We start from the raw sequence: 12,277 nt of genomic DNA on the forward strand, positions 1-12,277 counted from the left end.
CTAGAATAACTAGGAACCTGGGTTCCTGGATATTAAACTGGAGGCGTGGAGCTGCTTTGGTTAAGGCTTGCTTAACGAAATAAGCCAAATGCAGTGTAAAGCAGCCCTTCCCACACAGCTGTGACTTACATGTGCCCCCTCCTTCCCTTTTGCAGATGCTTTTTGCATCTCTCTTGCCTGAATTCTTGGTTGGGGAGAGCAAAGATTTGCAGTGGTCACTCTGGGGGCTGTCCCTCCCCATTGCTGCAAGCCAGCACAGTGTGCTCTCAGTAACAGTCAAAAGTCATCATCTTCCCTTCCATCCCCTGTTATTCTTAGTAAGGCTGCCTTTCTCCCTGGGAAATGGTCTTTAAAGTCTGTATTTGGTTAGTCTTAACAATATGCTTCTTTGTGCCGGACAATAATTAACCTTTCTTTAGAAAATAACAGAAAATAAGTGCAAAATTAGATGTAAAATTATGTTTTTAAATTGCGACTTGGTAATTTAAATCACCTTGATCAACTTGGAAGTATGTAAAATACATACCAAAACCTGAAATGAATATTCTACCTCTGCAAATGTAAAATGCTGGTTTGAAAATTTCGGAAAACCAGGTAAAATTCCAAGTGGTGTGGGGGGTTTTGTTTTGGGGGTTTTAAAAAGTTTTTTTTTAACCTTGAATTTTGCATAGCTTTTCTTTGAATTATTATGCTCACACAATTACTCAGTAGGGTTTATTTTCCATTTCTGTAGCTATTTTTTTCCTGGTAGTAGTCCAAAGAAACTTCCATCCCGAGTACAGAATTCCCCGTTCACGTAAAGTGGCTGCAGCAAAAGGGGGAGTATGGCTGCATTCAGGGGTGCTGGATATTCATTCTGTGGATTTATCCAACGTGAGCTGAGAAGGGTCGGAGGTATGAAGTGCTTCGAAATATTGTCACTGTCATTTTAGGCATTTCTAAGCGTAAGATTTTGAACTTGAGGGAGGAGACAGGAGGGAGATGAAGATCGAGTGAAGCCTTAAAGCAGTGTGGAAGGTCCAAAGAAGCTTTTACTCTCCCGTAAGAAAATTTCTCTAATGCCAGTGTGGCATAACGCAGCCCCTAGAGCAGTGGTGCAGAGAACTGGAGCAGTCAAGGAAGGATGGAAACACTCTATATGGTGCTAAAATAGTTCTGGGCAGCGTTACTTGCCTGAAGCAGCTTGTGCAGACTGGCTGGATTTTCAGGTGGCCAGGGATTGTTTTCTCCTGGGGAGCAGTGCAGACCTGCAAAGATCCCTTGCTCGTACAGCCCTCCCCAGAATTGCTAGTTTGGCAACTCTGCCCCTAGGAAGTTTACCACAAAATTATTTCGAAGCTGTTTGATTTCTTTGCAGTCCTGCTTGTGGGAGCCTCAGCGGTTTTGGGCTTTGTACCATGGCTCAGTATGCCTGCGCTGAGCTGGCGTTGCTGCCAGAGCCCGTGTTGTGGTGTGATGGCAGTGCGGGCTTCTACATGGGTGATGACAGAGCTGTTCAAATGTCTCTTGCCCTTTCCTCCCCAGCTGGTGACAGGTGAGCTAAGGCTGTGTTGATATGGCCAAATACAGACTGTCGAGCAGAGCCTTTGCTCAGAATTCACATTCAGCTTGTGGACAAGAACTGCCTTACGCTCTCTGGCTTGCGTGTGGTGCTAACGTGAGATTTTCTGCCTCTGTTCATGCAGGGGTATAACAGTTGCAGGACTTTAAAGTGAACAGACTGAGTGCAGCAGTGAGATGTTCAGTTTACTCGCTGCTTGAGGAGAACTGGAAGGTAATGCACAGTTGCAGGTCCAGAAATCCATGGCCCTCTAAACAGCTGCAGGTAAGAAGCCATCTCTTACAAGAGCTGTTGTTTAGAGATCTGTTGTTAGGAGTTATGTTTCTTGCAGCAGTGTTTTTATAGCTGTGGATCAGTGTTAACTTGTGTCCAGCAACGCTTGTCTTCAACAACACAGCATCTGGCTTTTGGTGAAGGTTAGTGTCATTGCTAAAGATCACAGCTGCCTGGCACCCTGGCTGCGCCCTTCGGAACCCGATGTGGAAAAAGGGAACAAAAAAGATGTTGGTCCCAGCTAGAAGAAAGTAGTTTGAGATCATGCACTGCATTCAGCTATGAAATCTATTTAAAAAAAAAAAAGCAAGGGTGGAGGAGGCAGTCAGTCGCCTCTCTCTTCTTAGCCTTCTGCTGCTGAGGTGCCCTGCATGAGATCAACCCCAGGCTCCGCATTCCTGTCAGCTGCCAGCTGAAGGAGGAAATATTTCAGGCACCCTTCGTTATTGCCTTCCTTAACTTCTTTCTCTGACATTAGCACAAGTTCAGTCTAATCTTTTTGTAAGCAAGGTGACAATGTTTGAAAATGATCTGCTATGTAGTATATGTGAAGTTCTGGTGCAGAAGATAGCCGGAAGAGAAGGTGCCCAAAAGGAGAGTGCATGGACTGGAAGGCAGATGCGAAGGTGAAGGATAGGGGAGATTCCAGAAAATGGAGTGAAAATGATTGCTTTGAAGGACTTGGAGTGAGTGAAAATGATTGTGGTGTTAGTAAAGGAACAGAAAAAGAAGGGAAAAATTAAGTGCTTTTCTTTCTTAAATGATTTATGCTGTGTAATTTTTGTAGGTAGCTAAATTTCAGTTTAATGCATTATCCTGAACTAGGTATTAAAATGCTGCATTGCTCTGCTAAATCAGGAAAATTCTAGGCAGAGAGTAGATTTTGTTTGATTGCATAAATGGCCTTTCATGAAAAGCAAACCTGACCAACAAACAACTTCATGCAGTAGCATTTCACTGGTTTATTGGTTTCAAACTCTGCTTGCCCCAGTCTTGATTATTTTTGCTCTGGGAATCCGTGACGAGTATTAGGTGATCTTTTCTGAAAACTGCAAGCAGGACAAGAAGGAACAAAAGGCAAATGACTGTTGTACACACCAGGAGGGATAACTTGTATTTTTACTAGCTCAAATTGTCAAGTAAGTTCATATTATTCAGTCAATTCTGGGAGTTTTGGAGATGTTTTAGTAATTTCTGTGTTTATTCAGCCAACTGACATTAAAAACCCAGCGTATTGAAAGCATTGATAAAGAATTCATTTATTCAGCTCCAATTTGCTTGTTTGCTCGCCAGTGCTTAGCTTTATTTGGAGCAGGGCTGCCTGCGGTGTGGATGGGAGACCTGCAGGGCATCGCATGATGGCACAGGCCTGCTCCTAGCAGAGATGGGTGTGCGGGAAGCTGGTGGCATGTCGGTGCTTCTGAGTGCTATTGCTTGTAGTTAATCCTTCTTCTCAAAAGGGAAATAGCTGCTAAGTTAGTAGATGCCTTGGGAATAGGCAACAGCTGGGTGCAAAGCAAAAATCTGCTAAAACAGTAGTAATTTCTGAAGGGTAGCGTAGAGGGTTTTTTGTACGTATTCAGTAGCAAATTACCATTTGAGCGTATGCTATTGTTACTTCCCTGAAGTTGGCTGAAGCTGGTGTGGGGCGTCTATTTGAAGCTGATAGTCATTGCTATGAGACTCCGTTAAAATGGTTGTACAGTGTAGTGGTTGGCGCTCTGTCCTTCCACTTGCAACACGATAGATTCCATTCAACGGGAACTATTTTAATTGGCTTCCACTCTGTGTCATGTTAAAACTCTGCTGCTAGATGTAGAAACCTGTGACATGTGTTTTGTTTGTTCCTGAAAACATACACTTTATTCTGCTTTGGTCATTCAAATTCATTTTATGTGATTGTCAGCTGAACAAAATACTGCATTTGGCAGCACTTCAGCGGCAAGCCAGCTTCCTGTGGCACAGGACTATAAGCTGTATAACTTGTCTGGGGGGGGGGCTGCACGTTACAGAAATGAAAATTCCTTCTCTGACAGCATTCATTGCTTAGTGCGCAGCAGCATGGCTGTCAGAAACAGCTGGCGCCGTGGGGAGGGACGGGAGGCAGCGCCGGCCGAATGCACCCGCTGCTGCGAGGACCGGGGACTGGTTTCATGGCACCACGCTCCGGGAACTCTGGGCTTGGGTGCCGCTGGTGAGCAGCGGGTGGGAACCGTCTCTGCTGTGATCGCCCGGCTCCACTCCCCGGGGCGCCCAGTTGCACTGAACGCGCCGGTGGCTGGGAGCTGCGTGGCGAGCTGGGTGCCGGGGCCTCGTCACGGCTCGGGGTGCCGTCTGCCGCGGGACGAGCAGGCAAACGAGTGGGAGAGTGTGTCTTTGGTGGCGAGCCTGAAGTGCGTAATGCTCTTCAGTGTGATAGCTGGTTGGAAAATAACCGGTAGTCATGACTTCTGTTAATTAACTAGTGAGAGTTAAAAAATGTTGTTGGAAAAACTAGTCTGTGTGTATTTGGCATGTCTTTCTCCAGAAAAGGCTGGTGCTAGTTGGTACATGCTCGATTTCTGTGCATGTCTGCAGCGTGGTTTTGTGTTTTTTCTCTGTATTGATTTTCATGATTCATTGAACGTGATCTAAGCAAAAAGCATACTTAAATGACACTGGAGACAGCTGTCTGTTAAAGTGGGACATTTATGTATGCTGAAATGGCGCCAGGTTTTTTTTCCCCCATTACTTTATCAAGTAACACACACCAGTCATATTTCTTTGTTTAATTTTCTTTCTAGGTCACTGATATGTCACCTCTGTTTTGTTTAAAGAGCTATGGTAAATCCTTACTCTAAACTTTTGTATCAATTTTATTCCTGTTATTTTCCCCATAATCCTTTCTGAGGTTATTTTGAAGTGGAAAGGGCTTTACATTGTGTTTGGGAGTCCCAAGTACGAGGGACTTGTTTTTTGGTGGGTTTTTGGGGGTTTTGTTTGTTTTTTGTTGTTTTTTTTTTCCTCCCAGTAGAGCTGTTTTGGAAGGTGCATGTGGGAAATTTGGATAAAAGCAGAAACATATAAAGCTCTGGAATCTGATGCGTAGCTTTTTCCAGTTTTAATCTGTCTCTCTTCTGTGTATGGCAAGCTGAAGTTCCAGATGTTGTTTTGGCTTGGAGATAGTGAATAGGGGAAAAATAAGCATTCTTAATGTTAACAGAGTCAGACTGGCTGGTTCTGTACTGACAGGAAAATGGAGAGATAAAACCTCCATTAATGGTGCATGCGCTGCCTAAGTAGCCAATAAAACAATGCCGTCTTCACTGGAAATAAGTCCCAGATTGGCAATGATCGGTGCCAACTGCAAGAGGAGACAGCTGCAGAGGCTGGGAAGTATTAAAGGAAAACTAAACATTAACTTACTTGGATAGCAGTGGGGTTTTGTTCGGGTGTGCACGTCCCCCCCTTTTTTCAGTGAAGAGTCAATTCTCTGCCCCCTTTCTTCTCCCCCAACGCACATCTTGGTCCTGCTTGCTTACCTCCAGTGGCTGACCGACTGCTGGCTGGGGGGGCAACACGGGGGCGAAGGGATGCCAGTAAAATGTGCTTTCAGGGTCAGGTGGCTTTATGGCTGTCAACTGCATCCGAGTTTTGTCTTGGAGCACCAGTGTGGGTTTTGAAGCTCATCCCCCCCGATGAGCTCCATTTATTGCGAGTCGCAGAGCGGTTTGGGTATGCATGTGCTCGATTCCTTCTGGAACAAACTAAGCCGCAAGCTCAGTTTCTGGTGTGTACCAAATGTGCTCCGTCCCGACACATGGGCGGAAAGGTCTCGGCCTCTTCTGGGCGGCTCTGAGCCACGTGTGGTAGCAGCAACTTCCAGTAAAGGGACCGGGCTAAATCCACTCTGAAATAAAACTGCTGAAATGCTTGTTAGAAGTATATATGGTGGCCAGGAATGCAATTTCCTGTACTAGTCTGTAGGTTATATGTAAAATAGTCTATCCATTTTCCATGTTATGTTATATTAAAGATATAAATATGCTGTGTCTCTTCCTGACCTCTTCCTCCTGTCATGCTTATTTCTAAAACATACGAGCAGCTTATGTTTAAATGATTGCTGCAGTTCTGCTTATTTCCTCCTTCATATTTTTTTTCTTTTTTTCCTCTTTTCCACTGTTGCGACCAAGAAATAGCAGTTTCTGGTCAATGGCCTGCTTCCCCCATCGCCTGTCCCTTCCAGTGTGGCGTAGTTGTCCTTCAGGGCTTTTTTGACCTTGGCAAGCAGTTCTTGCAAGAATGCTAGGTTCACTTGCCTTGTTTAATACTATAAAGCTAAAAGTTAATAGTGCCGATGCTAAGTTACAGAGGAGCCAAGCTGTTTGTTACAGCTCTTCTGGTATCTCAAGTCTTCTGTTTGCTGCTTGGAATTGGGATAAACGTCCACGTCACAATTAGTGTAACTTATTGAAATAAGGGTTTGTCTTTGTGTTTTGGGTGGGTGGGAGAGAACTGGTGCGTGTTGGTGTAACAGGATAAGAGATACTTGGAGCATCTACAGTCTTAGCCAGTTGGGCGTGCATGTTAATGTAGGCTAGGATTGTAATAACTTAACCCTTTTTGCCACAGAGGTGGGAGTATGTGCCTGGAGCCAGCTGGCTGACCAGCTGTGGTTGTGTAAGCGTTGCCTGATGCCCCAGAAACACCATCCTTAGAAATCCCACAGGACTGGGCTGTAGGAAGAGCTTCAGGATAAATGGGCTGTTGCACACGTTTGCTGGAGGAAGATGCAGAAAGAAAATGCGGGTGTAGCAGACCTCTGCTGCCTACCTTTGTGCTGCTCTGCATTCCTTCGCTCGGCTGCCCGGAGGCGGCAGTGGGGTGTCTTGCTCATGTGGTTCATGATTCAAGCCAAGCCCAGATGTTTTCATGCCTGGTCTGGCCTATTTTCTGAGAATAATTTTGGATACCTCAGTCCATTTTATTGTGGTTTCCTTAGTGTCTAGTCCAGCTGAAGCTAAGATGATTCCTGGCCTAATTGAATGCTCATAGGCAGACATGGCAGCTTCTGCTTTATCTCTGCAACTGTGTTCCTGCTAACTTCAGAGCACTCAGATCCATGCTGGTGAGATCCTGAGGAAGTTTTTTGTTACTGTTTTTCTTTAAGTGGGAAGTTTTGCAGCATGAAACTCAGAAGAGTCTATCTTATGGCCAGGAGACAGGTGAAAACTCGACAGATTCCTGTGGAGGTAAATCTGGTCTTGCTGACCGATCTGGTTTTCTATTTCCACTGAGCAGCAATAAGGACATGAAGCCTTTTCATACTGACTGTAGGGCCTTTTCATCAGTATTATCATCTGTGTTGACAGGTTGATGACAATAATAATGCAGGGCATCCAAAATTTAGTTCTTTGTGCCTTTGACAATGCTTTTTGCCCCTTTTGTAGGAACAGTTTCCATAAAAGGTTATTTGTAGAAAGTGTATTCACCCTTTTAACTTGTCCATTCTCATCTCAGAGGAAAGGGGCTTTATGCCAAATACTTCCTGACATTGGGGGGAAAAAAAAAAAAAAGTGTTTTGGTCACCTACTCTGTGTGAACAAGTGCTGTCTTGTCTTGTATCGCATTCAGAATGGTCTCTTACTCCTTCGCTTCCCATTAGTGTTGGCCCAAAGCGTATTTGGGTGCTTCCTTTCTCAGAAGCAGTCGATGAAGGTTATCTTTGACTTGTCTTCACGCTGTTATATTAACAGTCATGGCTGGGTCCTCTGTGTGGAGATGTTGAACCCTGGAAATCACCAGTGGCTGTATTTCATAAGCTCACTTTAATCAAGAGAGAATGGCTTTGTTTCTGCGTGATCATAGATGAGTTGCTCTTAGGCGGTCCTTCATCTGGAGATCCACAGCTAGACTTGTCTGTAAAGAGAGTTTTAGCTTGCATTTTACTTCACATTTGCAGTTTGCAGCTAGGAGTAGGTGCGAGGTCAGCACCATAATTTAGCTGTTAAGTAGTAATTTGATTGCTTTTGGCATCTGTAACAGCAATTAAAACAAAAGTCTGGGTAAATATATGGAACCGTTTTCTGAAGGTATACAAGTACAGTCAGGTTTGGCAAGGCCATGTGAGATGTGTAAATTTGAAAGCTTACAGTTAAATAGGTGGAAAGGGAACACTAATAACGGCTCTGGAAAGAAGTGTCAGAATTGTATATATTTGGAATAAATTTGACATAGGGAGAGGTGACAAGATGCTTGATTATTAGACGGAGGGTTGCATGGTACAGCAATGGTGAACATCAGGTGTGACTGTGAAAGGGTAGTTCCATTACCAGGAGGGACACAGACGTTTGCCTCTGTGACCAAGATAGACACGGCTAAAACAGCAACTAAGGAACGTTAGGACAGAGTAATTTGGAAGGAAAGATCTCAGCTGTTTGAGCACGCAGGTTGGAATGTTAGCTGGCTCTGTGGGCAGGTAAGAGGCCTGTGCTGAGGGCTGCAGAGCGTTAGGAAGCCTCACCTGAGAAGGAGGACAGCTTGCAGGGAGCATTGAGGGAGCTGGAGCAGAGCAAGGGGAAAGGATCCTGTGGAGGCTGAGGGTAAAGCTGTGGTGCGAACAGCAGCACAAGTAACTCTGAGGTTAATGTTCCCAGGGAGGGGGACAGAAATACCATTGGAGAGTTCTAGGATGGAGAAAACCCGCAACTGTTCTTTACCTCACTAGCTCCTTAAACTCATCTTTGAGTTACATTGATCTTAAAATGATGACTGACCTTCTGATGTTGTGTTTCTAGATTTAATGAGGTTCTGTATGCCTCTGCGCGGTAGTGTCCAATTTGCGTGATGTCAGTGGAAGAAGAAAGGTTGCAGACCACCGTGCCTGTAATATAACTTGGTTTCGTCTGTACTTTGTATTTAAGAAGAGAATAATACGGCTCTGGCCTGTCCTAACAGGCGAGACCAAATTGTAGAGCTATATTGTTAAAATTCTGTGGTGGTGTAATATAAACTGAAGAATTTTACTTTCTCGTGCAGCAGGGTGTTTCTTTCTTTTCTGGATTGCTAATTGCATTCAGCCTTTTGGACTCCAAACTAATAGTTAATGAAAGAATCTGATGAGATGAAAGGCTGCTCAGTGACACGTGCCTATAGAGTGTTGGGAACTTCTGTTCTCAGTCTGATTGTTCTAAAAATATTTTGTTAATTTGTATTTGGCTTCCTTTGCTCGCTGGCTTCGGGAGCAGTTAAGCTCTAAGTGGCGGTGCAAAAGGAATACCTGACTCTTTCATGTCCCTTAACCTTTCCTACTTAGTAGCAACCCATCGCTCCTGAAGAATGCTGTTCTAATCCCAGGGTAATCCGTGAGCAAGGAGCCGGAGGTGCCCAGCCCGGCTCCCCCAGAGTCCCTCCTCTCACCGTGGAGGGGGACGGCGTGCCAAGGCTGCTCCCACCGTGCCAGCCCCGTGCCCGGCGGCCGCGCTGCTTGTTCCTCGGCGCATCTGGCTCTCCTCTCCTCCTCGTCTTTATGGATTTGGTGGCTTTATTTTAACGAACGGCTCTGTGTTTGCTGTGTCATGCTGCAGTTACTCTGCCAATGCAATGAAATGGATTTAAAAACTTTTTTTTTTTTCAGTTAATTTTTATGAAAATACCATGAGTTACATTCTGGTTAGGATGCTTGGGCTAAGGGACCTGAGTATTCTTGTGGTAGCGGCCCTGTGAAAATAATTGTAGAGATTTACCCAGGCAGACAAAATCCCGCTGAGATTATTGATGTGCAAATGAGGGTCCTGGCTGGTGGTGAAATAGCGACGCAGATAAGGGTCACTCGAGCGAGGGAGCTTCCAGCCGCTCCTTCCATTCACTTTGGCTTTGGCCTGATAACACCAGAGGCTGAAAATAAAAAGCGTTTGCACCTCTTCAGGTCCCTGCATCTGTGAAAACACAGAGCTAGACTGTAGTGAGACACTGCTTAATGAATGCATTTGTAGGAACTAGACTACATTTTTTATCTTTCAGCAGGGCTTGCCAGAGTGAGAGATGGTTTTTTAAATGCTGTTCACATCGTATAATTCAACCCTGGCTTCTCTACTAAAAGAAAAAACAACACACCCAAACCCCACAAAAACAACCCAAGGCAAAGAAATGAGTATTTAAAATTTGTGTAAAGAAAAGAGAGGGGAAGACCAGAAAAAAATCGAAATTTTCTGAGGAAAAATTAGGACTTTTGTTGGTGAGACTGAAGCTAAAGATTTGTTTTCAGAAATGTTTGGTTTGTGTTGGCTGAAGTGTTCTATGAGAAACTTTTAACAGGTAATCTCTGTAATATTTAAATAGTTAATAAAAAGCATTTAAAAATCCTGATCTTAGATTAATAGTCATTGATCTTATTTAGACCATAACTTCAGCCGCCTCAGCTTTTTGTTAGGTTATAATGCAGTTCTCTGGAAGAGTTAGGCCGAACCGTAGGACAGGTCCGTGGGGGGATGCCCGGTATCTCGGGAGCGTACGCAAGCCGTGACACAGCCTTGGGCTCTGTAGGGCTGGACAGAGGTGCAGGTTCTGACACCTGGTTTCACTCCAGCGGGATGACGTAATGTATTTGGCCACTGGTGAAGCTGCAGTGCAGAGATCTTCTGTCATCTCGTCTCGCAGGCCGCCTTCTGAAACTGTCCCGAGGTTGACTGGGTGCTTAGGTTTTCAAGAGAAAATATCAGTAGGGGATGTACCAGCAGTTCTCTGCGTGGCCTCAGGAAAGGGCCGGACCCGCCTGCCGGGAGGGCTCTGCCCGACCCAGCCTGGATCAGGGGTGGGCACTGGCAACTGCTTGACCAAAGGGCAGTGAAAGGGAGGAATAAAAACGGGAGCTTTGTTTTAGACTAAACCCAAAAACCCCTAGAGGAATGTTCTGCTGAAAATACTTCTTGGCAGATTGTTAGGATTTTGCTTTAAAAAGTATATTTTATTTGGAGAGCTAGGGGCAGGGTTAAGACCCTGCTGTCTGTCTTGCTAATTCTCTTGCAGGGACTGAAGGTATGTTTTCACTGTGATTGTTTGTTTGTTTGTTTGGGGTTTTTTGTTTGTGATTTTTGGAGTTCGTTTGTTTGTTTGTTTAAATCAAACTAAGATTTTGCAACCACTGAAGGGATGCCTGTCTCAGATCAGCCGTGTTCCCACCACCTCTCCCGTGCTAGCACTGGCAAGGTCGCACCTCTGGGCTGAGCCTCGCGCGTTCAGTCGCAGCGTGTGGTCTGATGCCTGGCCTGCCCCGGCTTACCCCGTAGCCTTGGCTCCCCGCAGCCGCGAGGAGGGGTGGGAGCCTGCTGGGGGCACGGCTGGACAGCCCGTCTCGGCACCGCTCTGTCCCGGATTGGTCCAAGCCGGTTGTGAAACTGGACCCTGATAAAACTTGACTCTGATCCCGTGTCAGACTATATGCCCTTTCTGTGCAGATATGAACTGAGCTCAGCGTTTCTGCCCATACTTCTTGTTTTCGTCACCTGTCAAGACAGACACGCCCAGGATGTGATACAAGCTGTGTTTGATAGGCAATTTTGAAACGCCTGCAAGCTGTGAAAGTGTGTTCCTCCTTGAACTCCTTCGTCACAGACTGCACAGATAAAATCTTTAATAAATAAAGTATTGCTAGCTGGCTGAAAACAGGCCAAGTCTTAAAGAGGTAGACTTTGAGTAAGTTAAAAGTAAGTAGCTGTTGCTGTGTACATTTTGGGTTTGTGTGGTTATTTTCTTTTCCCTAAAGAATGCAGAAACAGCTTTTACAGGCAATTTCTGATAACTTGAAAATATTTGTGTTTGGGTCTTAGGCACAGCTGGTGGATAAACCCGGGTTTTCTGTTTAGATTAGAGGGACTTTGTCTTCATTGGAAGTTTTGTGCTGAGACCTGACAGCAGATAATGGCTTCTGAGAGAGAACAATTCTAGGGGAAAAAGTACCGTGTCTTGCAGCAGGATTTGAGAGGGTATTTTGCTTGCCTCTTGTGCCCAAGGCCCCAGCACAAATTAAGTCACTAGATGTTAATGGAAATTGTCTCCATTTTGTGTGGGCACTTGGAGAATGGCCTTAGCAAAGTAAGTGGTACCCAAGGTTGTCTACAACTCTGAATTGTTTCTAATAGGGAAAATGTCCAAGAAATTTTGTTGCAGCTGTGCAATGGAGCTTTTTTCATGGCAATTTCAGAATGCAGCGTTCCCCTCTGGTAGGAACTGTCTGTGTGCCGTGTAGTAATAATGCCTGTGTAGCAGTAAAATGTATGTAGTATAATAAAATAACACCTTTGTTTATATGTGAAATATGTGAGAAGCCACAGTAATTCATGTATATCTAACAGTGTCTTGAACTGATACCTACTCGATGCCTCAGGCACATATATTGCAAGGTGAAGCTACTGCATGCTTGCCTGTTCACTTGACTGTCTCATGAAACTGCTTGCAAGTTCATAT

The 12,277-nt window shown here is 44.9% G+C and overlaps 1 protein-coding gene across 3 annotated transcripts in view; it reads left to right on the plus strand.

Annotated features, from left to right (window-relative positions):
• ACVR1 (activin A receptor type 1) overlaps positions 1–12,277 on the plus strand; it is a 72,278-nt gene that overhangs the window by 19,541 nt on the left and 40,460 nt on the right. Inside the window, exon 1 of one of the 3 annotated variants that reach the window (XM_054830092.1) lies at positions 1,807–1,825. The exons of the other annotated variants lie outside the window; for them this stretch is intronic. The gene's annotated coding sequence lies outside the window, so the exon portion shown is untranslated. Of the gene's footprint in view, positions 1–1,806; positions 1,826–12,277 lie in introns of those variants that run through there. 3 annotated transcript variants of the gene reach the window in all.

This window comes from Grus americana, chromosome 6 (genome assembly GCF_028858705.1).
Source record: "Grus americana isolate bGruAme1 chromosome 6, bGruAme1.mat, whole genome shotgun sequence".
NCBI lineage: Eukaryota > Metazoa > Chordata > Aves > Gruiformes > Gruidae > Grus > Grus americana.